This window comes from Nerophis ophidion, linkage group LG09, assembly GCF_033978795.1.
Source record: "Nerophis ophidion isolate RoL-2023_Sa linkage group LG09, RoL_Noph_v1.0, whole genome shotgun sequence".
NCBI classification, from domain to species: Eukaryota; Metazoa; Chordata; class Actinopteri; order Syngnathiformes; family Syngnathidae; genus Nerophis; species Nerophis ophidion.
The window spans coordinates 58,500,677-58,526,560 of record NC_084619.1 but is presented as its reverse complement, the minus strand read 5'-3'; the positions used below and the strand labels follow the sequence as shown (position 1 = coordinate 58,526,560).

Below are 25,884 nucleotides of genomic sequence, written 5' to 3'. Positions count from 1 at the left end.
ATTAAGCCCCAAAAATAAACGTATCAAGTGTATCCATCCATCCATTTTCTACCGCTTATTCCCTTTTGGGGTCGCGGGGGGCGCTGGCGCCTATCTCAGCTACAATCGGGCGGAAGGCGGGGTACACCCTGGACAAGTCGCCACCTCATCGCAGGGCCAACACAGAGACAGACAACATTCACACTCACATTCACACACTAGGGCCAATTTAGTGTTGCCAATCAACCTATCCCCAGGTGCATGTCTTTGGAGGTGGGAGGAAGCCGGAGTACCCGGAGGGAACCCACGCATTCACGGGGAGAACATGCAAACTCCACACAGAAAGATCCCGAGCCTGGATTTGAACCCAGGACTGCAGGACCTTCGTATTGTGAGGCAGACGCACTAACCCCTCTGCCACCGTGAAGCCCCGTATCAAGTGTAACGATTCATAATTACGATTTCCTGTCATCTACTGAGAAATTACGTAAATGCAGTCACACCCCTTGTGGAAGTGCTGTACCGTCTTCTAGGCCGTCCATAGCAGTTCTACATCAAAGGAGTCTTCATTCATCACAGCAAGCAACGTTTTTGAGTTTTACAATATAACTAAAACAAATCTTACTAACTAATCCGCCCCATGTGTGATGTGTTTTCATGCATATTTGTACATGCTATTGTAATGTAATCAGGCTAGCGTCGTTAGCATCAGCTAATATACTAACCCGTTTACAGGGGTCTGTGATAGTAGTCTTAACTTACAATGGCATTCTTTTTGTATTGTTTCATTTTCGTAAATTCAAAACGTCACCGTGGAGTTATTGAGTCTGTTTAGCTGAATGGAGAGCTAGCTTCCGCAGCTGACTTCAATCAATCAATCAATCAATGTTTACTTATATAGCCCTAAATCACTAGTGTCTCAAAGGGCTGCACAAACCACCACGACATCCTCGGTAGGCCCACATAAGGGCAAGGAAAACTCACACCCAGTGGGACGTCGGTGACAATGATGACTATGAGAACCTTAGAGAGGAGGAAAGCAATGGATGTCGAGCGGGTCTAACATGATACTGTGAAAGTTCAATCCACAATGGATCCAACACAGTCGCAAGAGTCCAGTCCAAAGCGGGTCCAACTCAGCAGAGAGAGTCCCGTTCACAGCGGAGCCACCAGGAAACCATCCCAAGCGGAGGCGGATCAGCAGCGCAGAGATGTCCCCAGCCGATACACAGGCAAGCAGTACATGGCCACCGGATCGGACCGGACCCCCTCCACAAGGGAGAGTGGGACATAGAAGAAAAAGAAAAGAAACAGCAGATCAACTGGTCTAAAAAGGGAGTCTATTTAAAGGCTACAGCATACAAATGAGTTTTAAGGTGAGACTTAAATGCTTCTACTGAGGTGGCATCTCGAACTGTTACCGGGAGGGCATTCCAGAGTACTGGAGCCCGAACGGAAAACGCTCTATAGCCCGCAGACTTTTTTTGGGCTTTGGGAATCACTAATAAGCCGGAGTCCTTTGAACGCAGATTTCTTGCCGGGACATATGGTACAATACAATCGGCAAGATAGGATGGAGCTAGACCGTGTAGTATTTTATACGTAAGTAGTAAAACCTTAAAGTCACATCTTAAGTGCACAGGAAGCCAGTGCAGGTGAGCCAGTACAGGCGTAATGTGATCAAACTTTCTTGTTCTTGTCAAAAGTCTAGCAGCCGCATTTTGTACCAACTGTAATCTTTTAATGCTAGACATGGGGAGACCCGAAAATAATACGTTACAGTAGTCGAGGCGAGACGTAACAAACGCATGGATAATGATCTCAGCGTCTTTAGTGGACAGAATGGAGCGAATTTTAGCGATATTACGGAGATGAAAGAAGGCCGTTTTAGTAACGCTTTTAATGTGTGCCTCAAAGGAGAGAGTTGGGTCGAAGATAATACCCAGATTCTTTACCGTGTCGCCTTGTTTAATTGTTTGGTTGTCAAATGTTAGAGTTGTATTATTAAATAGAGTTCGGTGTCTAGCAGGACCGATAATCAGCATTTCCGTTTTTTTGGCGTTGAGTTGCAAAAAGTTAGCGGACATCCATTGTTTAATTTCATTAAGACACGCCTCCAGCTGACTACAATCCGGCGTGTTGGTCAGCTTTAGGGGCATGTAGAGTTGGGTGTCATCAGCATAACAGTGAAAGCTAACACCGTATTTGCGTATGATGTCACCTAGCGGCAGCATGTAGATGCTGAAGAGTGCAGGGCCAAGGACCGAACCCTGGGGAACTCCACACGTTACCTTAACGTAGTCCGAGGTCACATTGTTATGGGAGACACACTGCATCCTATCAGTAAGATAAGAGTTAAACCAAGACAGGGCTAAGTCTGACATACCGATTCGTGTTTTGATACGTTCTAATAAAATATTATGATCGACGGTATCGAAAGCAGCGCTAAGATCGAGGAGCAGCAACATAGATGACGCATCAGAATCCATCGTTAGCAATAGATCATTAGTCATTTTTGCGAGGGCTGTCTCCGTCGAGTGATTTGCCCTGAAACCGGATTGAAAGGTTTCACATAGATTGTTAGACGCTAAGTGTTCATTTAACTGCTCCGCAACAATTTTTTCGAGGATTTTTGAAATGAAGGGAAGGTGAGACACCGGTCGGTAGTTTACCATGAGGTCAGGATCGAGGTTTTGTTTGCTCAGCTGTTTTACTGCCGTGTTACAGACACCGTTTGGAAACAATTAAGGTATGTAAAAAAAAAAAAAAAACATTTATGGAATATTTTTGTTTAAATAACTAATTTCACAACGTAGATATGTACATTACTTTAAAAGTAAATTGGTTTTGTTTGATAAAATTTTACCCGAACATTTAATAAAGTCAAATACAAATAAGGCTCGAAGGAAGTAGCCAGTTCTATTTTATAAATTGTTTAAAACGTTTATTTTCCTCCTTTGTGTGGAAAAACTAGAATAACGGTGATCTTCAAGATTAAATTTTACGTGCTAAATAAGAAAGCGGCAGTGAAATTAAAAAACACAGCTTCACCACTTTAGTCATCATTTTTGCGCTTAAGAAACATCTCTATGTTGTGGCTTCCTCCGATTTGTTTTCAAGCCCGCAGTGAGAAAAGTGTAAATTTAAAAAAATAATTATATCATTGACTGTCTGTGAGGCTGTGAATGTGGCCAGGCTGAGTCCTGAGGCGCAAGCAATGAGGGTAAAAGAGACTGGAAGCCTGCATGTTCAGTTAATCATAAATATGGTACTTGCTGTAAAGGAAAAACAGCTAAATTTCACACAGACAGATTGGTCTGTGTGGAAAATTAAAACTAGAAAAATCTTGTAAAAGTGTATAAACTGTGTTACGTTTTGCGGCTCTATGCGATTTTTCTTTAATGGAAGCCCTTGGTCCAGTGGGAAAAGGCGAAAGTTAAGTCGGAGTAAAAGTGGTGTATATTTTATGTGTCCGTCATGGATTGGTACCGGTCCCTTGAACGGTGGTTGGGGCCCACTGATCTACAACTGTGTTTTTTAACTGTAGGGCCCATTTTTGGCCAAAAAAGTATCTGTTTCCCTCAGCAACCATACTCAGTTGTAATACCCTTTTCCACCACTTGTGGCAGTAATGACAATATCAAACAAACAGAAGAAAGTCACAGAGAAGGTTTTCAGCTCATAAAATATGACTAAACCCTCACTGTATTGTCCGTTGCAATTTAATTTTACTAGTAAATAAACATATTTATTACTAACATAGTCGAATTTGGATTAATGGGGACGGCATGGCGAGGTTGGGAGAGTGGCCGTGCCAGCAACCTGAGGGTTCCTGGTTCAATCCCCACCTTCTACCAACCTCGTCCCGTCCGTTGAGCAAGACACTTCACCCTTGCTCCTGATGGTTCGTGGTTGGGGCCTTGCATGGCAGCTCCCGCCATCAGTGTGTGAATGGGTGAATGTGGAAATACTGTCAAAGAGTACCTTTAAGGTAGAAAAGCGCTATACAAGTATAACCCATTTTCCATTTATATCATGATTAATCACAGGTTAATACTTGCCTGCATATGCAAATTAACTTAAAAAAGAGCCCAATATTTGGACAAAAATGCATTTTCTTTGGGTCAAAATGTCATTCATGATTTATTTCATTTTTTTTAAAAGCTTAAATGTGTGTCCTTTATTTGTCCAAAACGTGTTCAGTTTTATCTAAAGTCCCATCAGGGTGTATTTTGAAGTGAAATTTGCACTCAAAATCAATCAATCATCAATCAAAATGTATTTATATAGCCCTTAATCACAAGTGTCTCAAGGGCCTGCGACAAGCCACAACGACATCCTCGGCTTAGATCCCAGGTTAGGGTAAGAAAAATCTCAACCCAATGGGATACATTAGATATATTATTATTATTCACATTTGAATAATGCTGTATAATAGACTGTATTTATATTATTCACATGTGAATAATAATGTATAATAGACTGTATTTATGTTATTCACTTGTGAATAATAATGTATAATAGACTGTATTTATGTTATTCACATGTGAATAATGCTGTATAACAGACTGTATTTATGTTATTCACATGTGAATAATGCTGTATAATAGACAGTATTTATATTATTCACATGTGAATAATAATGTATAATAGACTGTATTTATGTTATTCACATGTGAATAATAATGTATAATAGACTGTATTTATGTTATTCACATGTGAATAATGCTGTATAACAGACTGTATTTATGTTATTCACATGTGAATAATGCTGTATAAGAGACAGTATTTATATTATTCACATGTGAATAATAATGTATAATAGACTGTATTTATGTTATTCACATGTGAATAATAATGTATAATAGACTGTATTTATGTTATTCACATGTGAATAATGCTGTATAATAGACTGTATATTATTCACATGTGAATAATGCTGTATAACAGACTGTATATTATTCACATGTGAAAATAAACTGCGCGATTAATCTGGATATTGTTTTGTGATTCATCACATGAGTTTACTTTTAATTTTTGATGATCTTCCAAATATAATACATTCATTTATATAGAATTTATTTATTTTAGCACTGTCTAATTATACACAGATGTATTTTTCATCAGTTTTGACAAGTCCCTTCAGCCTGACCTAAGCCTTGATCTTTGTGATGAACACATGCTTTCATATCATTTTGACAAGGTGTAAATAGGTTAGATATAACGAGGAGTAAGGTTTCTAATTCAGTGTTAACATTTGTAGTGGAAAAGTTTGGGTTTCAAGGTCAAAAGGATGAGGAAACCCCTGATGTAGACCGCAAGGTAAATGCAAATTAAAATCATCACCACCCTCAAGTTCCGATTATTGCATCCGTGTTCTATTTATTGTTTTTCTAAATGGACTCCATCGTTCCAGTAAAAGGACCCACCCTCCCTTCCACGCTGAAGAAGAATGAACTGGAGCATTTTGTGGAAATGTGGCAAAGTATTGAAATGATTAATGAGACACATTTGGCGTTCGGCTTGCTTTGGCGCCTGATCCCTCTTTTCCCTCCAAGCAACAGACGTGTTGTCATCTGGAGAACCTTTAACAGATTTACCAGCAAGGTGAACATCCATCCATGCCTCCATTTTCTACCGCTTGTCCCTTTCGGGGTAGCGGGGGTGTGCTGGAGACTCTCTCAGCGACAATAACATATAAATGCTGACTTCCTGTGTGGCGGCTGATCAACAGGAAGTGTCTTTCAGTAAAGCTGTCATGTCGAGACCTCGTTTCGTTTCTTTGCGTGTAATTCATGGTTCCACACGCCTAATCTGATATTTTTTGTCAATGTAAATACTCCAAAGTGCTTCAAATCGGATTGTTCGAGTCTATTTAGAATCTGTGATCATTTCAAATGTGACTTTCATTTCATCTTTGGCCGAGCGAGGTCCTTCGTGTGCGCGGGGAAAGACGCCACCCGCCAGCGGAAGTGGATATGTCATCACAACATCCGGTTTCGGTGAGCAAAGTATTTCTTCTGCGGCTAAATTTTCGGCGCATCACTCGTCAATAGTCGCCATATGTAAGATATATATATATATATATATATGTACCCTGCCTTCCGCCCGATTGTAGCTGAGATAGGCGCCAGCGACCCCGCGACCCCAAAAGGGAATAAGCGATAGAAAATGGATGGAGGGATGGATATATATATATATACATATGTATATATATATATATATATATATATATATATATAAATATGTATAATATATACTGTATATATATATACATACACACACATATGTTTATATACATATACATAAATGTGTGTGTGTGTGTATGTATATATATATATATATATATATATATATACATACATACACACACACATTTTTGTGTATATATATATATATATATATAAATATATATATATATATATATATATATATATATATGTACATCCATCCATCCATTTCCTACCGCTTGTCCCTTTTGAGCTCACGGGGGGTTCTGGAGCCTATCTCAGCTGCATTCGGGCGGAAGGCGGTGTACACCCGGTACAAGTCGCTACCTGATATACGTATATTTATATAAACATACATACATACATATACATACATACAAACACACATATGTATATATACATATACTGTATATACAGTATCTACATACACACATACATACACTTATATGTATAAATATACATATATTTATACATACATGCATACATATGTACACATAACCATATATCTATACATACATACATACATATATACACATAAATATACTTATATACGTACATACACACGTACATAAATACACATATTTCCATACATACGTTAGGTCAGGAAAAAACACAGAGGCTATTTCATCCCTACAAGCCTGTTTTGCAGGTTTCCCTGCTCTTCAGGGGATTTGCGTCATTTGTGTGCGTGTGTATGTGTTTGTACGTATATATATATATATATATACGTACAAACACATACACACGCACACAAATGACGCAGCTCGCCCAAAGATGACGAAAGTCGCAACCGTGTTGCATTTCTGTTTAGACTGAAGTCACATTTGAAAAGATCAGATTCCAATTGCATTCAGGACTACTTTCTGATGTGGCCTGAATCTTATGTGAAAGGATCACATCTGAAGCACTTTGGAGCATTTAGACTCGCAAAAAAATCCGATCTGTGTTACGTGAGGACAAAAAAAAATAAATCAGATTTGGTGTGCAGTGTAAACGGGGCCATTGAGGCTCCTGCCCTTTTATACTGGGTCACATTTTACTTGTAATCCAAACAAAACAAAAAATAGATTTAAATCAGATTTTTTTTTAAATCAGACATAGTCCACTTATCTTAGTGTATGGGGGTAAATTGAGGGCACAAACTAAACTGATTTCAGCATCTTTTCGAGACTGAACTCATCGCTTTGGGGATGCAGCAACTCGGCCAACTTCCTGCGGCGGTGACGAAAAAGCACGTGTGACGACACCGGGCAGGAAATGGACGCCCGCTTTGTCGCTCCCCACAACGACCCTTCCAATAAAGAGACTGCGTGTTGAAATTCATGTTGCAGCGCCATGAAGACAACATCAACTTTGAAAGAAGCCGACGAAAGATCAACAACGCCACTGTGCACGCTGACGTCACGTGATGCACGCCGAAATTGACGTCGCACGCTGTGATCAGCTGTGGACACAGCACTGCATTGTGTGTGTGTGTGTGTGCATGTGTGTGTGTGTCTCCAACGTAAATAACAAAAGGCCAAATTGTTTCCTTCTAATGCAGGGGCGTCCAAACTTTTTTCACTAAGGACCGCACACGAAAAATTGAAAGCATGCAGGGGGCGTTTTGATATTTTTCATTTTTATAACTAATATATTATCCATCCATCCATTTTCGGGGTCGCTGGAGCCTATCTCAGCTGCATTCGGGCGGAAGGCAGCGTACACCCTGGACAAGTCACCACTTTATCGCAGGGTCAACAGACAAAACTCTTGTGTTCATGGCAAAACATGCAATATTTTCCCCCAAAAAATATTTCATTGGGGAATATTTGGTGTGAAGTAGGTGGAGCCCTAAAAAGGTCAATAATTCAGAACAAAATTGATTTTGATTCATTATTATTTTATGAGCAATATCAGTTAAAAAAAAAAAAAGTAATACTAAAATTATTGGGATCCAAAAAGGTTGCACGCATAAAAGTGTTAAAAATAAGTCATCTCTTTTTTTTTTTACTTTCAACACTTAAATCCCAGCTCACAATGCACCCGACCTCTATGGCCCCTCCTATGAGTGGTGAGCCCATTTGAGGGATGACCCACGTTGCCTCTTCGGGCTGTGCCCGGCCGGGCCCCATGGGAACAGGAGGAACAGTGTGGTTTTCGTCCTGGTCGTGGAACTGTGGACCAGCTTTATACTCTCGGCAGGGTTCTTGAGGGTGCATGGGAGTTTGCCCAACCAGTCTACATGTGCTTTGTGGACTTGGAGAAGGCATTCGACCGTGTCCCTCGGGAAGTCCTGTGGGGAGTGCTCAGAGAGTATGGGGTATCGGAATGTCTTATTGTGGCAGTCCGCTCTCTGTATGATCAGTGTCAGAGCTTGGTCCGCATTGCTGGCAGTAAGTCGGACACGTTTCCAGTGAAGGTTGGACTCCGCCAAGGCTGTCCTTTGTCACCGATTCTGTTCATAACTTTTATGGACAGAATTTCTAGGCGCAGCCAAGGCGTTGAGGGGTTCCGGTTTGGTGGCCACGGGATTAGGTCTCTGCTTTTTGCAGATGATGTAGTCCTGATGGCTTCATCTGGCCGGGATCTTCAGCTCTCACTGGATCGGTTCGCGGCCGAGTGTGAAGCGACCGGAATGAGAATCAGCACCTCCAAGTCCGAGTCCATGGTTCTCGCCCGGAAAAGGGTGGAGTGCCATCTCCGGGTTGGGGAGGAGACCCTGCCCCAAGTGGAGGAGTTCAAGTACCTAGGAGTCTTGTTCACGAGTGGGGGAAGAGTGGATCGTGAGATCGACAGGCGGATCGGTGCGGCGTCTTCAGTAATGCGGACGTTGTATCGATCCGTTGTGGTGAAGAAGGAGCTGAGCCGGAAGGCAAAGCTCTCAATTTACCGGTCGATCTACGTTCCCATCCTCACCTATGGTCATGAGCTTTGGGTCATGACCGAAAGGATAAGATCACGGGTACAAGCGGCCGAAATGAGTTTCCTCCGCCGGGTGGCGGGGCTCTCCCTTAGAGATAGGGTGAGAAGCTCTGCCATCCGGGAGGAACTCAACGTAAAGCCGCTGCTCCTCCACATCGAGAGGAGCCAGATGAGGTGGTTCGGGCATCTGGTCAGGATGCCACCCGAACGCCTCCCTAGGGAGGTGTTTAGGGCACGTCCAGCTGGTAGGAGGCCACGGGGAAGACCCAGGACACGTTGGGAAGACTATGTCTCCCGGCTGGCCTGGGAACGCCTCGGGATCCCCCGGGAAGAGCTGGACGAAGTGGCTGGAGATAGGGAAGTCTGGGCTTCCCTGCTTAGGCTGCTGCCCCCGCGACCCGACCTCGGATAAGCGGAAGATGATGGATGGATGGATGGCACTTAAATCCCTATATCAACTACAGATCTAATCATTTCTATAATTTTTTTCATGGTTTTTTTATTTGTTTAATGGCTTTTTGTCCAAACTCTGTATGTGTTTATGGCAAAATATGCAATATTTTCCCCAAAAAATATTTCAATGGGGAATATTACTTAAAATAATTGGAGCCCTAAAAAGGTAAATAATTCATAACAACATTGATTTTGATTCATTATTATTTTATAAGCAATATCAGTAAAAAAAAAAAAAAAAAAAAAAATGATTGGGATCCAAAAAGGTCCCACACATAAAAGTGTTAAAAATAAGTCGTCTTTTTTTTTTTTTTTTACTTTCAACGCTTAAATCCCTAGACCCACTACAGATCTAACCACGAGTATACAGTTCTATTATTTTTTTCCATGTTTTTTTATTTGTTTAATGGCTTTTTTGTCAAACAAAACGTAGTTGTTTTTTTGTCCAAACTCTGTCTGTGTTTATAGCAAAATATGCAATATTTTCCCCAAAAGATATTTCAATGGGGAATATTACTTAAAGTAATTGGAGCCCTAAAAAGGTAAATAATTCATACCAACATTGATTTTTATTCACTATTATTTTCTGAGCAATATCAGTGGGGGAAAAAATAATACTAAAATTATTGGGATCCAAAAAGGTCCCACACATAAAAGTGTTAAAAATAAGTCATCTTTTTTTTTTAATTAATTTCAACACTTAAATCCCTAGATCCACTACAGATCAATCCAACGAGTAAAGCTTTCTATGATTTTTTTCATGTTTTTTTATTTGTTTAATGGCCTTTTTGTCAAAAAAAACTTAGTTGTTTTTTTTGTCAAAACTCTGTCTTCATAGCAAAATATGCAATATTTTCCCCAAAAAATATTTCAATGGGGAATATCACTTAAAGTAATCGGAGCCCTAAAAAGGTAAATAATTCATAACAACATTGATTTTGATTCATTATTATTTTCTGAGCAATATCAGTAAAAAAAAAAATATATATATATATATATATATTAAAATTATTGGGATCCAAAAAGGTCCCACACATAAAAGTGTTAAAAATAAGTCATCTTTTTTTTTTTTTACTTTCAACGCTTAAATCCCTAGATCCACTACAGATCTATCCAACGACTATACATTTCTATCATTTTTTTCATGTTTTTTATTTGTTTGATGGCTTTTTTGTCAAACAAAAGTTAGTTGTTTTTTTTGTCAAAACTCTGTGTTCATGGCAAAATATGCAATATTTTCCCCAAAAAATATTTCAATGGGGAATATTACTTAAAGTAATTGGAGCCCTAAAAAGGTAAATAATTCATAACAACATTGATTTTTATTCATTATTATTTTCTGAGCAATATCAGTAAAAAAAAAAAAAATAATAAAATTATTGGGATCCAAAAAGGTCCCACACATAAAAGTGTGAAAAATAAGTCATCTTTTTTTCTTTTTTACTTTCAACACTTAAATCCCTACATCCACAACAGATCTATCCAACAAGTATACATTTCTATTATTTTTTTCATGTTTTATTATTTGTTTGATGGCTTTTTTGTCAAACAAAAGTTAGTTTTTTTTTGGGCAAAACTCTGTGTTCATGGCAAAATATGCAATATTTTCCCCAAAAAATATTTCAATTGGGAATATTACTTAAAGTAATTGGAGCCCTAAAAAGGTAAATAATTCATAAAAACATTGATTTTGATTCATTATTCATTTCTGAGCAATATCAGTTTAAAAAAAATACTACTAAAATTATTGGGATCCAAAACGGTCCCACACATAAAAGTGTTAAAAATAAGTCATCTTTTTTTTTTACTTTCAACAGTTAAATCCCTAGATCCACTACAGATCTATCCAACGACTATACATTTCTATCATTTTTTTTCATGTTTTTGTATTTGTTTAATGGCCTCTTGGTCAAAGGAAACTTAGTTGTTTTTTTGTCAAACCTATTGTGTTCATGGCAAAATATGAAATATTTTCCCCCAAAAATATTTCATTGGGGAATATTTGATGTGAAGTAATTGGAGCCCTAAGTGGCTCAATAATTCAGAACAACATTGATTTTGATTCATTATTATTTTCTGAGCAATGTCAGTTTAAAAAAAAAGTCCTACTAAAATTATTGGGGATCCAAAAAGGTCCCACACATAAAAGTGTTAAAAATGAGTCATCTTTTTTTTTAACTTTCAACACTTAAATCCTAAGATCAACTACAGATCTATCTAACGATTAGACATTTGTATTATTATTTTCATATATTTATTTGTTTAAAAGTCTTTTTGCCGAACAAAACTTAGTTGTTTTTTTGTCAAAACTCTGTGTTGATGGCAAAAACACAAAGTATTTGATGTGAAGTAGATGGAGCCCTAAATGGGTCAATAACTCATAACAATGCTGATTTTGATGCATTATTATTTTCTAAGCAATAACAGTTTAAAAAAATAGTCCCACTAAAATTCCTAGAGATCCAAAAAGGCCCCACTCATAAAAGTGTTAAAAATAAGTCTCTAGATCAAGTACAGATCTATCCATCGATATAAAGTTTTTACTATTTTTTTTTTTGTTAATGCCTTTTTTGACAAACAAAACATACTTTTGTTTTATGGCAAAACACAAAATATGCAACATTTTCTGGCCAAAAATATATTCAAAGTTGAATATTTGATGTGTAGTAATTGGAGCCCTAAGTGGGTCAATAATTCATATCAACGTTGATTTTGATTCATTATTATTTTCTGAGCAATGTCAGTGACAAAAAAAAAAAGTCTTACTAAAATTCTTGGGGATCCAAAAAGGTCCCACACATTAAAGTCATCTTTTTTTTCTAAATGTAAACACTTAAGTCCCTAGTTTTTATTATTTTTTTTCATGTTTTTTTTTTTTGTTTAATGCCCTTTTTGTCAAACAAAACTTTGTTGTTGTTTTTTTTCAAAACTCTGTGTTGATGGCAAAAACACGAAATATTTGATGTGAAGAAGGTGGAGCCCTAAATGGGTCAATAATTCATAACAATGTTGATTTTGATGTATTATTATTTTCCGAGCAATGACAGTTTAAAAAAAAATAGTCCCACTAAAATTCTAGGGATCCAAAAAGGCCCCACTCATAAACGTGTTAAAAATAAGTCACTTTGTTTCAAGTCTCTGGATCAAGTACGGATCTATCAATCGATAAAAAGTTTTTTACTATTTTTTCACTTCTTTTTTTTTTTGTTAATGCCTTTTTTGACAAAAAAAATTACTTTTGTTTTATGGCAAAACACAAAATATGCAACATTTTCCCCCAAAAAATGTATTCAAAGTGGAATCAAACAATCGGAAAATTCCTGTCGTATCAATTCCTAGATATGGTCGTAACTATACTAAATGCACTGGGCATAATAAACACAACATTATTAATATTGCTACTACGGATAATTTGATCAAAAATTCCCTGAAACAGCCCACTACCTATAATATAGGTTTTTTTAAACATAAGATCATTGTCTCCCAAAACGTTATTAGTTAATGATATTATCAGAGACAACAATCTTAACGTCATCGGTCTCAGCGAAATCTGGCTTAAACCAAACAACTTTTTTGCGCTAAATGAGGCATGTCCTCCAAACTTTACACATGCGCATATTGCCCGTCCGCTTAAAAGGGGTGGGGGGGTCGCACTAATATACAACGAAAACTTTAACCTTAGTCCTAACATAAATAATAAATATAAATCGTTTGAGGTGCTTACTATGAGGTCTGTCACACCGCTGCCTCTACACCTGGCTGTTATCTACCGCCCTCCAGGGCCCTGTTCGGACTTTATCAATGAATTCTTAGAGTTCGTTGCTGATCTAGTGACACACGCCGATAATATAATCATAATGGGGGACTTTAATATCCATATGAATACCCCATCGGACCCACCGTGCGTAGCGCTCCAGACTGTAATTGATAGCTGTGGTCTCACACAAATAATAAATGAACCCACGCATCGCAACGGTAATACGATAGACATAGTGCTTGTCAGGGGTATCACCGTTTCCAAAGTTACGATACTCCCGTATACTAAAGTATTGTCCGATCATTACCTTATAAAATTCGAGGTTCAGACGCATGTTCGTCAAACTAATAATAATAATAACTGCTATAGAAGCCGCAACATTAATGCTGCCACAACGACAACTCTTGCTGACCTACTGCCCTCGGTAATGGCACCATTCCCAAAGTATGTGGGCTCTATTGATAACCTCACTAACAACTTTAACGACGCCCTGCGCGAAACCATTGATAACATAGCACCGCTAAAGTTAAAAAAGGCTCCAAAAAAGCGCACCCCGTGGTTTACAGAAGAAACTAGAGCTCAGAAATGATGTAGAAAGCTGGAACGCAAATGGCGCACGACTAAACTTGAGGTGCACCATCAAGCATGGAGTGATGGTTTAATAACTTATAAACGCATGCTTACCTTAGCTAAAGCTAAATATTACTCAAATCTCATCCACCGTAATAAAAACGATCCTAAATTTTTGTTTAGTACGGTAGCATCGCTAACCCAACAAGGGACTCCTTCCAGTAGCTCAACCCACTCAGCTGATGACTTTATGCAATTCTTTAGTAAGAAAATTGAAGTCATTAGAAAGGAGATTAAAGACAATGCGTCCCAGCTACAACGGGGTTCTATTAACACTGATACAATGGTATATACGGCGGATACTGCCCTCCAAAATAGTTTCTCTCGTTTTGAGGAAATAACATTAGAGGAATTGTTACAACGTGTAAATGGAATAAAACAGACAACATGTTTACTTGACCCTCTTCCTGGGAAACTGATCAAGGAGCTCTTTGTCTTATTAAGTCCATCAGTGCTAAATATTATAAACTTATCACTCTCCTCGGGCACTGTTCCCCTAGCATTCAAAAAAGCGGTTATTCATCCTCTTCTTAAAAGACCTAACCTCGATCCTGACCTCATGGTAAACTACCGACCGGTGTCTCACCTTCCCTTTATTTAAAAAATCCTTGAAAAAATTGTTGCGGAGCAGTTAAATGAACACTTAGCGTCTAACAATCTATGTGAAACCCTTCCATCCGGTTTCAGGGCAAATCACTCCACGGAGACAGCCCTCGCAAAAATGACTAATGATCTATTGCTAACGATGGATTCTGATGCGTCATCTATGTTGCTGCTCATCGATCTTAGCGCTGCTTTCGATACCGTCGATCATAATATTTTATTAGAACGTATCAAAACACGAATTGGTATGTCAGACTTAGCCCTGTCTTGGTTTAACTCTTATCTTACTGATAGGATGCAGTGTGTCTCCCATAACAATGTGACCTCGGACTACGCTAAGGTAACGTGTGGAGTTCCCCAGGGTTCGGTCCTTGGCCCTGCACTCTTCAGCATCTACATGCTGCCGCTAGGTGACATCATACGCAAATACGGTATTAGCTTTCACTGTTATGCTGATGACACCCAACTCTACATGCCCCTAAAGCTGACCAACACGCCGGATTGTAGTCAGCTGGAGGCGTGTCTTAATGAAATTAAACAATGGATGTCCGCTAACTTTTTGCAACTCAACGCCAAAAAAACGGAAATGCTGATTATCGGTCCTGCTAGACACGGAACTCTATTTAATAATACAACTCTAACATTTGACAACCAAACAATTAAACAAGGCGACACGGTAAAGAATCTGGGTATTATCTTCGACCCAACTCTCTCCTTTGAGGCACACATTAAAAGCGTTACTAAAACGGCCTTCTTTCATTTCCGTAATATCGCTAAAATTCGCTCCATTCTGTCCACTAAAGACGCTGAGATCATTAGCCATGCGTTTGTTACGTCTTGCCTAGACTACTGTAACGTATTATTTTCGGGTCTCCCCATGTCTAGCATTAAAAGATTACAGTTGGTACAAAATGCGGCTGCTAGACTTTTGACAAGAACAAGAAAGTTTGATCACATTACGCCTGTACTGGCTCACCTGCACTGGCTTCCTGTGCACTTAAGATGTGACTTTAAGGTTTTACTACTTACGTATAAAATACTACACGGTCTAGCTCCATCCTATCTTGCCGATTGTATTGCACCATATGTCCCGGCAAGAAATCTGCGTTCAAAGGACTCCGGCTTGTTAGTGATTCCCAAAGCCCAAAAAAAGTCTGCGGGCTATAGAGCATTTTCCGTTCGGGCTCCAGTACTCTGGAATGCCCTCCCGGTAACAGTTCGAGATGCCACCTCAGTAGAAGCATTTAAGTTTCACCTTAAAACTCATTTGTATACTCTAGCCTTTAAATAGACTCCCTTTTTAGACCAGTTGATCTGCCGTTTCTTTTCTTTTTCTTCTATGTCCCACTCTCCCTTGTGGAGGGGGTCCGGTCCGATCCGGTGGCCATGTACTGCTTGCCTGTGTATCGGCTGGGGACATCTCTGCGATGCTGGGATGGTTTCCTGCTGGCTCCGCTGTGAACGGGACTCTCGCTGCTGTGTTGGATCCGCTTTGGACTGGACTCTCGCGACTGTGTTGGATCCATTGTGGATTGAACTTTCACAGTATCATGTTAGACCCGCTCGACATCCATTGCTTTCCTCCTCTCTAAGGTTCTCATAGTCATCATTGTCACCGACGTCCCACTGGGTCATTATTGTCACCGACGTCCCACTGGGTCATTATTGTCACCGATGTCCCACTGGGTGTGAGTTTTCCTTGCCCTTATGTGGGCCTACCAAGGATGTCGTGGTGGTTTGTGCAGCCCATTGAGACACTAGTGATTTAGGGCTATATAAGTAAACATTGATTGATTGATTGATTGAATATTTGATGTGAAGTAATTGGAGCCCTAAGTGGGTCAATAATTCATAACAACATTGATTTTGATATATTATTATTTTTTGAGCAATGTCAGTGACAAAAAAAAATCCTACTAAAATTATTGGGGATCCAAAAAGGTCCCACACATTAAAGTCATCTTTTTTTTCTGACTTTAAACACTAAAGTCCCTAGATCAACTACAGATCTATCCATCAATTATACGTTTTTATTATTTTTTTTCATGTTTCGACCCCAAAAGGGACAAGCGGTAGAAAATGGATGGATGGATGGATGGATGTTTTTTTCTTGTTTAATGCCCTTTTTGGCAAACAGAACTTAGTTGTTTTTTTGTCAAAACGCTGTGTTGATGGCAAAAACACAAAATATTTGATGTGAAGTAGGTGGAACCCTAAATGGGTCAATAATTTATGACAATGTTGATTTTGATGTATTATTTTTTCTGAGCAATGACAGTTTAAAAAAAATAGTCCCACTAAAATTCCTAGGGATCCAAAAAGGCCCCACTCATAAAAGTGTTAAAAATAAGTCACTTTTTTTCAAGTCTCTGGATCAAGTACAGATCTATCCGTCGATAAAAAGTTTTTACTATTTTTTCATGTTATTTTTTTGTTAATGCCTTTTTTGTGGTAAAACACAAAATATGCAATATTTTCCCCCCAAAATTAATTCAAAGTGGAATATTTGATGTGGAATAATTGGAGCCCTAAATGGGTCAATGATTCATAACAATATTGATTTTGATTCATTATTATTGTCAGAGTAATGTCAGTGACAAAAAAAAAGTCCTACTAAAATCATTGGGGATCCAAAAGGGCCCCACTCATGAAAGTGTCAAAAATAAGTCATACTATATTTTTTTTTTACTTTCAACACCTAAATCTGTAGATCAACTTCAGATCTATCTGTCAATTATACGTTTTTAACATATATTTCACATTTTTAATTAGTTTATTTAATACCCTTTGTTTTTTTTTGTATGGTTTGTGGGGTTAGAAATATGAGGAAATGACAAATGATGTATTTGATACATATAAAAGTAAATTGATTTATGCTTTATTTTGTGTTTTGTTCCATCCTCGATGGACTGTGAGTAAAAGTCGAATTGCTTTGTAGATACGCTGAGATTAGGTCTAACTTCATTGTGTTCTTTTCATTTTTCCTCAGAATTTCCAACTGACTTGAAGTGTTTTGTCAAGAAGATTATCCGTGAATGTGCTTCTTCTATTTTTGGCTGATGTAAAACAACAAAAAAATTCCGAAGTTGTCTTTATTTTTAAGTTATTATGCCATGATTTTTACCCTGTATTGCCTAGGTGGGAATAGACGTTCCTGATTCATCATTATTTTTGAAGCAATGAAGGTTTTAAAGAGAACACACCCTGCATGGCAGCTTTGTGTTATCACAGTCAACTTTCTCCTTACATTTTTATTTGTTATTGTATTTTTAGAATGTGCTGTTAAAACATTAGCTGCAGGCCACATTTGGAACACCCCCGTCCTAACGTCTTCAGCATGAACGGAGCCTTCCCTCGTTGCCAAACTCCACCTGATTTGAAGAAAAGTCTTAACGCAGCACTGAGGAACAACTGTTCTTCAGATCGTTTTACGTCCCCGGACATTGATAAACGTGTACGTCAAGCTCAGTCCCTCAACGCGCCGGCTCATGAGGGCCACAGATTGCATCACGTCGCCTGACACGCTCGTTTCCACCGCCAATACTCAGGTGCGATTCATGGAGACGCAGGATTGTCAGGACAATAACAGCGGAGGGGAAAATGTCATCGCAGACTTGCAACATGTTGGCGGTGCAAGGAGTGTGCTGAGTGGCTAAGCTAACATCCTGTGCTGCATATAAATGACACACACACACACATACTGGTTATCATTTGTCATGGGGATCATGACTTGTGGGGACCCCCCTTTCTACAGTTTGTGGAGGCATTAAAAAAATGAGGTAAAATGGCCACTGTCCAGTTAGCTCATACACGTCTTTAAATCTCTGGATTGATGAAGTAATATGCTGATCATACTTTGTGGGGACCCTGGAGAAAAGTAGTTAATATGGTTCATGGGGACCAAATTTAAATCCTTTTGCATGATTCACACAAATTTGTACTTGACTACTGAGGACCATTTAGATATTAAACATATTAATTTTTCAGTAAACATGTTTTATGGGCCAAACCTTAAAAATCACTTAGGCATCTTTAGAATGGATCTGACTATCATTTAAAAAGGTTTCTCATTAGGGGACCTGTTTTTTAGGTCCCCATACCGTCAGAGGTCTCCTAAAGGTGACTGTGTAAACAGAGCGAAGTTCCCATCAAGCATACTTGCCAACCCTCCCGTATTTTCCGGGAGACTCCCGAAATTCAGCGCCTCTCCCGAAAACCGCCCGGAAGAAATTTTCTCCCGGAAATCTCCCGAAATTCAAGCCCCCTCCAGCTCCGTGCGGACATGAGTGGGGACAGCCTGTTTTCACGTCCGCTTTCCTGTTATATAAACAGCTTGCCTGCCCAATCACGTTACATCTACGGATTTTTATTAAAAAACTGCACACACAAGGAGACGAAGCAGAAGGACGAGGAAGTTACAGCCATGGCGACGCCGTCTGTAATAGAGTGATTCTATGTTGTCTGTTGCCATCTCCTGGTGAATGTTGGCTATAGAGTTATGGGGTTGCTTTTTGATTGGCCAACGATTTGCGTGGTGTTGTGCACCTGACGGCAAGTGACTCTCGCCAGTAAGCAAATGGCAGAACAAAGGTTACTCAAATAGTGAAAGGTAAGTGTTGTTGTTGTTTTTTTAATAACCAGCAAGCACAGTACAGTTATACATATAATAACATTAATATATATAGCTAGAATTCATTGAAAGTCAAGTATTTCATACACATATATATATATATATATATATATATATATTTATATTTATACACATACACATATATATATATATATATATATATATATATATATATATATATATATATATATATATATATATATATATATATATATATATATATATATATATATAAATAAATAATAAATGGGTTGTACTTGTATAGCGCTTTTCTACCTTCAAGGTACTCAAAGCGCTTTGACACTACTTCCACATTTACCCATTCACACACAAATTCACACACTGATGGAGGGGAGCTGCCATGCAAGGCGCCAACCAGCACCCATCAGGAGCAAGGGTGAAGTGTCTTGCTCAGGACACAACGGACGTGACGAGGTTGGTACTAGGTGGGATTTGAACCAGGGACGCTCGGATTGCGCACGCCATGGGATGTGTACATGTGTTTGTATTGAACCGTTTCGGTACGGGGGTGTACCGAACGGGTTTCTAAGCTAAAGTCTTAACAAGCTGCTTTGCTTCTTCTGCCTCTGTCTCAGCATCCAGCATTGTCCCACCCACACAACCATCTGATTGGTTACATATATAGCGGTAACAGCCAATCAGCAGTGCATATTCAGAGCGGATGTAGTAAATGCTTCAGCGTAGAGCAGATAGGTGTTTAGCAGGTGAGCATAAGGCAGCGTACTCTCCCCAAATGATAATAAACATCTCTCAGTCAACTACTACTAACATCACTATGAGCCCAAACTTAAACTGCAGCTCAGCTCGCTCCAAGTTCTGGCTTGAGGTGAAGGCTAATTAGCTTTTAGCGTAACGTTAGCTCATTTTGCGGTTTGTGTGTGTTTTACGGACAGAAAAGCTCTGTATGGTAGGGTCCCTGCTATCACGTGTTGATAAAAATATAACATTTACATAATAAAAATCAACTACAGGCTTCCCAAATGCTGTGCTAAATTAAGCATGATGAGTTGACTTGAAACTGTTTAATGTTGCACTTTTTATATGTAGAAGAAAAGTTTTGTCATTTCGTTTAATATGAGCAACAATTTGAGGCAGTTTAATGTTGATTAACGTGGGCAGACATTAAAGTGTTCTCAATGTTAAAAGGATAAAGCCATTGTTTACAAATTTGGTGAATAAATAACCAAAAAAATGTATATTTTGTTGATTTCTTACTGTACCGAAAATGAACCGAACCATGACTTCTAAACCGAGGTATGTACCGAAACGAACTTTTGTGTACCGTTCCACCCCTACTATTTCGACCCAAAAATTTGCATTATTGGCTTTTTTTTCAACAAAAAATCTTAGGGTACATTAAACATATGTTTCTTATTGCACGCTTGTCCTTAAATAAAATAGTGAACTTACTAGACAACTTGTCTTTTCGTAGAAAGTAAGCAAAAAAAGGCTACAAAATAGTCTGCTGACATATGCAGCAACATATTGTGTCATTTTCCATTCTATTATTTTGTCAAAATTGCAAAGGACAAGTGGTAAAAAATTAATTACTAATCCACTTGTTCATTTACTGTTAATATCTTTTAACATTTTCCATCTTCACTTCTGTTAAAATGTAATAATCACTTATTCTTCTGTTTGATACTTCACATTAGTTTTGGATGACAAAAAAAATGTAGGTATCGATCCGATACCAAGTTGTTACAGGATCATACATTGGTCACATTCAAAGTCCTCACGTGTCCAAGGACATATTTCCTGAGTTTATAAACATAATATAAATAACAATAAATAAAAAAAAAACTAAAGAAGATTTTTTTTTTATGCTGAAGAGAATCAAAATAATCCTAGTGGTATCAAATAGATACGCTCCTGTACTTGGTATCATTACTGTGGATGTTAGATGTAGATCCACTAATGGCATTTGTTTACATTCAGGAACGGTATCATTAGCGGTGATGCCGGTGAACTACGGTGTATAGTGAAACAGGCTCAGCTCTTCCTCGTCCTGCAGGAATGATACTTGTAAGAAACTGTCGCCAAGGAGGCGAGGATTAGTGATTTAGAAGTAGTTAAAACACTGCCGACTGCGGATGGACGTTAGCCACTAGCTGGCTAGCCATGTGTTGGGTTGACCAGTACTTTTTAGAGGCGATATAGTAAGGAAAATGATTCATTAGTATCGCGGTACTATACTTATACCATATAACCCTAGTCCTGACAAGAACTAGGCAATAGGATCATATTAGTCCAGTGCTCAGGTCACTGCACTGATTTCCTGTCATTTAGAAAATAGTCTTTAACACAACTGTGCTTGTGTTTGTCTTTTCATGATCTTGAGCCAATGTACATGAGTCCAAAATGCGGCCCGGTGGCATTTTCAGCCCGCATGCTCTTCGAACTTCTTTTCGTCTACTTTTGATTTAAGGATGTCAAACGATTGAAACACTCAATTGCGATTATTTTAATTTTGTTTAGTTAACTTTAAATTAATCGCGATATTCGCAGACCCATCAATCACAGAGTCACAGCGGAACATCAAACCTTCCATCATCACAAAATAAAATGATGACACTGCAGAAACAAACATTGGAGATTAAAAAGTATATAATGGAAAACCTGACGTGGCAAATAGTCTCAATTAATGCCATAATTTCACACTATCGGTTGATTGATTATCAGCACTGATAATTGGTATTTTGACATACATCCGCATTGGCCTTTGTTTGATATTGCTAATCGTAGTATTTGCGTCTTTTATCACCGTTAGTATAATTTTAAATGTAGCAATCATTGAACGCACATTTTTTTCCTCTTTTAAAACGGGTTATTTTGGTTCAGATGCGGCCGTGGTTCTCTGTGTCCAGCATTCTCCCGCCAACGGCACCATCTGATTAGTTACGCAATAAGGTTCAGGTGAGGAGCACTGACTGATTTAAGTATAAAACAGTACCTCTTAGTGCCTGCTTTTGATATATATATATATATATATATATATATATATATATATATATATATATATATGTATATATATATATATATATATATATATATATATATATATATATATATATATATATATATATATCTTGATTGGATCATCCAGAGAATAGTGCTCGATACCGTGGTAGAGCGTAAAAAAAGTTCCCTCAATCATCAGGAGATTTTCTCCTGATGACTGAGGGAACCCCCTCATGAAACAATTCTGTAGAGATGAAGTAGTCTTGTGATTTTTCCCACACCTACATATATATATATATATATATATATATATATATATATATATATATATATATATATATATATGAAATATATATGAAATATTTAAGTTGGTGATTTATACTCGTCCCATCTTAACCACGCCCCCCGCCCAAACCACGCCCCAACCACGCATCCTCCCCACCCCCGACCACGCCCCCACCTCCTGAAATCGGAAGTCTCAAGGTTGGCAAGTATGCCATTAAGTCAGCATTGCCAGAACACACACACACACACACACACACACACACACACACACACACACACAGCGTAAAAAAAGTTCCCTCAATCATCAGGAGATTTTCTCCTGATGACTGAGGGAACCCCCTCATGAAACAGTTCTGTAGAGATGAAGTAGTCTTGTGATTTTTCCCACACCTACATATATATATATATATATATATGTGTATATATATATATATATATATATATATATATATATATATATATATATATATATATGAAATATATATGAAATATTTAAGTTGGTGATTTATACTCGTCCCATCTTAACCACGCCCCCCGCCCAAACCACGCCCCAACCACGCATCCTCCCCACCCCCGACCACGCCCCCACCTCCTGAAATCGGAAGTCTCAAGGTTGGCAAGTATGCCATTAAGTCAGCATTGCCAGAACACACACACACACACACACACACACACACACTGGTTATCATCTAGAATGGGGACCTAGTTTTTGATCAGTACTTGTGGGGACCACCTTTCTACAGGTTGCGGAGGCATTAAAAAAATGAGTTAAAATGGCCCGTCTTTAAATCTCTGGATTGATGAAGTAATGTGCTGATCATACTTAGTGGGGACCCTGGAGAAAAATAGTTAATATGGTTCATGGGGACCAAATTTAAATCATTTTGCATAATTCACACAAGTTTCTACGTTGTACTGAGGACCATTTAAAAAAAAAAAGTTCAAATTACATATGACATGATCCTTGGAATCCAGCACTACAGGTGTCCTCTTATAGGAAGTTTCACCACTTAAATGTTAAAGCAAATCCTGCATCTTCGGTGACATGACTGAAAACTGCTATTTAGCAGTAATGAAGTTGTCTGCAACTCCAACTACTATACATAGAAAGATGGAAAATTCTGAATGTGAATCAAACTTTAAGGTAATGAGGTTTTATAATCATGCTGTATGATATGAAAATGTCATCCTAAGGAACACTAAACCAGATTTGTTTTTTGGAAAAATATATTACTTTTAACTAAGGATGGATACCATACGGAATCACAGTACTATTAATGCCAGGATAAAAATGTTTCACTTTTTAAGAAACTTAATTTTCTGACTAACCAGTAAACATGTTTTATGGGCAAAAGCGTAAAAATCACTTAGGCATCTTCAGAATGGATCTGACTATCATTTGATAAAGGTTTGCCTTTAGGGGATCTGTTGTTTTGGTCCCCATACCGTCAGAAGTCCCCTAAAGGTGACTGTGTAAACAGAGCGATGTCCCCATTAAGTAAGCATTGCCAGAACACACACACACACACACACACACACACACACACACACACACACACACACACACACGCACACACACACACACACTCACACACACACGACCAGATGTGCTCTGTGCTTTTATTCAGCAGTGTAATTTGACCTTTTACTAAATCCAACAGTAAAAAAAAATAAAACAAATAAACATTCAGGGGATGAATGTGTGTAAAAGAAAGCCTTTGATAAATCCTACCAGCAAGGAAGATTCTAGAACTTTCTATTCTAGGAACATCCTACTAAATATGAAACAGAACAAAACAGGTTTTGGTTCAAACTGACCAGTGTGGAAATTCCGTGAACACGCCAACATGTACCAGGTGGTGGCGTTAAAAAGTCATGTTTGATGATCTCACGGCTGCTACCCGGGCTATTCAGCGTCTCTTTATTAGCTCACTAATCCGACTTTCTTGGCTTTGCTTCCATGCTGGAAATGAGACATATCGCATCGAATTTTGAATTTTTTGGTTCCTAAATGTCACGCCTATGGATCATGTTTTGTTTTGGTCATGTTCGGTTTGGTTTTTTGGACACTTAGTTCCTCTTTTGCACTTCCTGGTTTGTTTTCGTTTCAATGCCAACTCATTTAATTTTCACCTGGCCCTCATGTCATGCCCCTGTACTCAGCCCTCACACCTGTTTGCAATGATCACAGTTATTATTTAAGCGACAGTTACCAGGTAGTCGGCCTGCCAACTTCCCACATTACCCTTCAACTCCATTCATGCCATGCCATGCATATTCCTCAACTGCTTCATGTCATGCCACGCTGTTTATTATTTCTGTCCATGCCACATAAGTTTTTTTGTTTTGTTATTTATGCCACAGTGCAAGTTTTTGTGTTTCACGTTTATAGTTTGTAGCTTTTGTGCTAGTCATTTGTTTTTTGTAGCCAAGTGTTTGTACCTCCTTGAGAGCGCCCTTTGTTTGCCTTTTTTAGTTTACTAGTTTATTAAATAAAAATGTACTCACGTTCACGTCTGGCTCGTGCATATTTCCCTTTGCGTTGGAAAAACAAACTACCCCATAGTCGAAGTCATAGTCCAAGTGTGACACTAAAGCGATCATGACAACAATCGTGGCAGTTTTTGATGCCGCACATTCACAACATATTTGGATCTTGTTCAAGAAAAAACCACAACTTTAGAACAATCTTGCATTTAACCCAATGTAAAGATGCTACTCCATTGCAATAAGACCCATGATGCATTGCCTTTCCACGTCACACATTCAAGCCCTATAGTAGTTAGCAAAATGTAAATGGAAAAACTAACTTTTTCCGGATCTGACATTTTTGGCCTCAAATCCGATCCACATTTGAGTTCCCTTTTTAACCCTCTCTGACTTTGAATAGTAACGAAAATAAGCACAATAACACATTTTTATAAAACTGATCTACCTAAATTTAGATTTTGCTCGTATTGTTGCAAATCCGATGATGTATTTTTTAAATAAAAATAAAGTGACTGGTGCACAATAACTAAACAAAAACTATCATCAGTTCCCATTTAAATGATTTGGGTTTTGCCCTAATAACAGAAAACACCCCAAAAAAATGTTGTAACAACAATCATGAGAAAAATATTGATCTAATCACTTTAGTATCGGTTGAACCAGCGTCTTCTATTTGGCCCGTGAGACGTCATGAGTTCGCACCGTGGAGTGTTTTCATAGGAATCTTAGATACCGAGCTAAAGCTACAGACTTATTGCTACCTTGTGCACAATGTGAGTAAATCAAGTCAATGACCCTTGAAAGTACTTTGAAATAATAGCGCAGCATATACTTATGATACGATCCAAACAACCTTCCCTAGTCATGGAGAGAGAAAAAAATGCAACTAACATAAAGGTCAACACACATGGTGTATATATACACACACACACATATATATA

The 25,884-nt window shown here is 38.4% G+C and overlaps 1 protein-coding gene across 1 annotated transcript in view; it reads right to left on the bottom strand.

Moving 5' to 3' along the window:
- Nucleotides 1–25,884, bottom strand: part of wipf1b (WAS/WASL interacting protein family, member 1b) — a 74,328-nt gene that overhangs the window by 13,252 nt on the left and 35,192 nt on the right. The gene's annotated exons all lie outside the window — the stretch shown is intronic.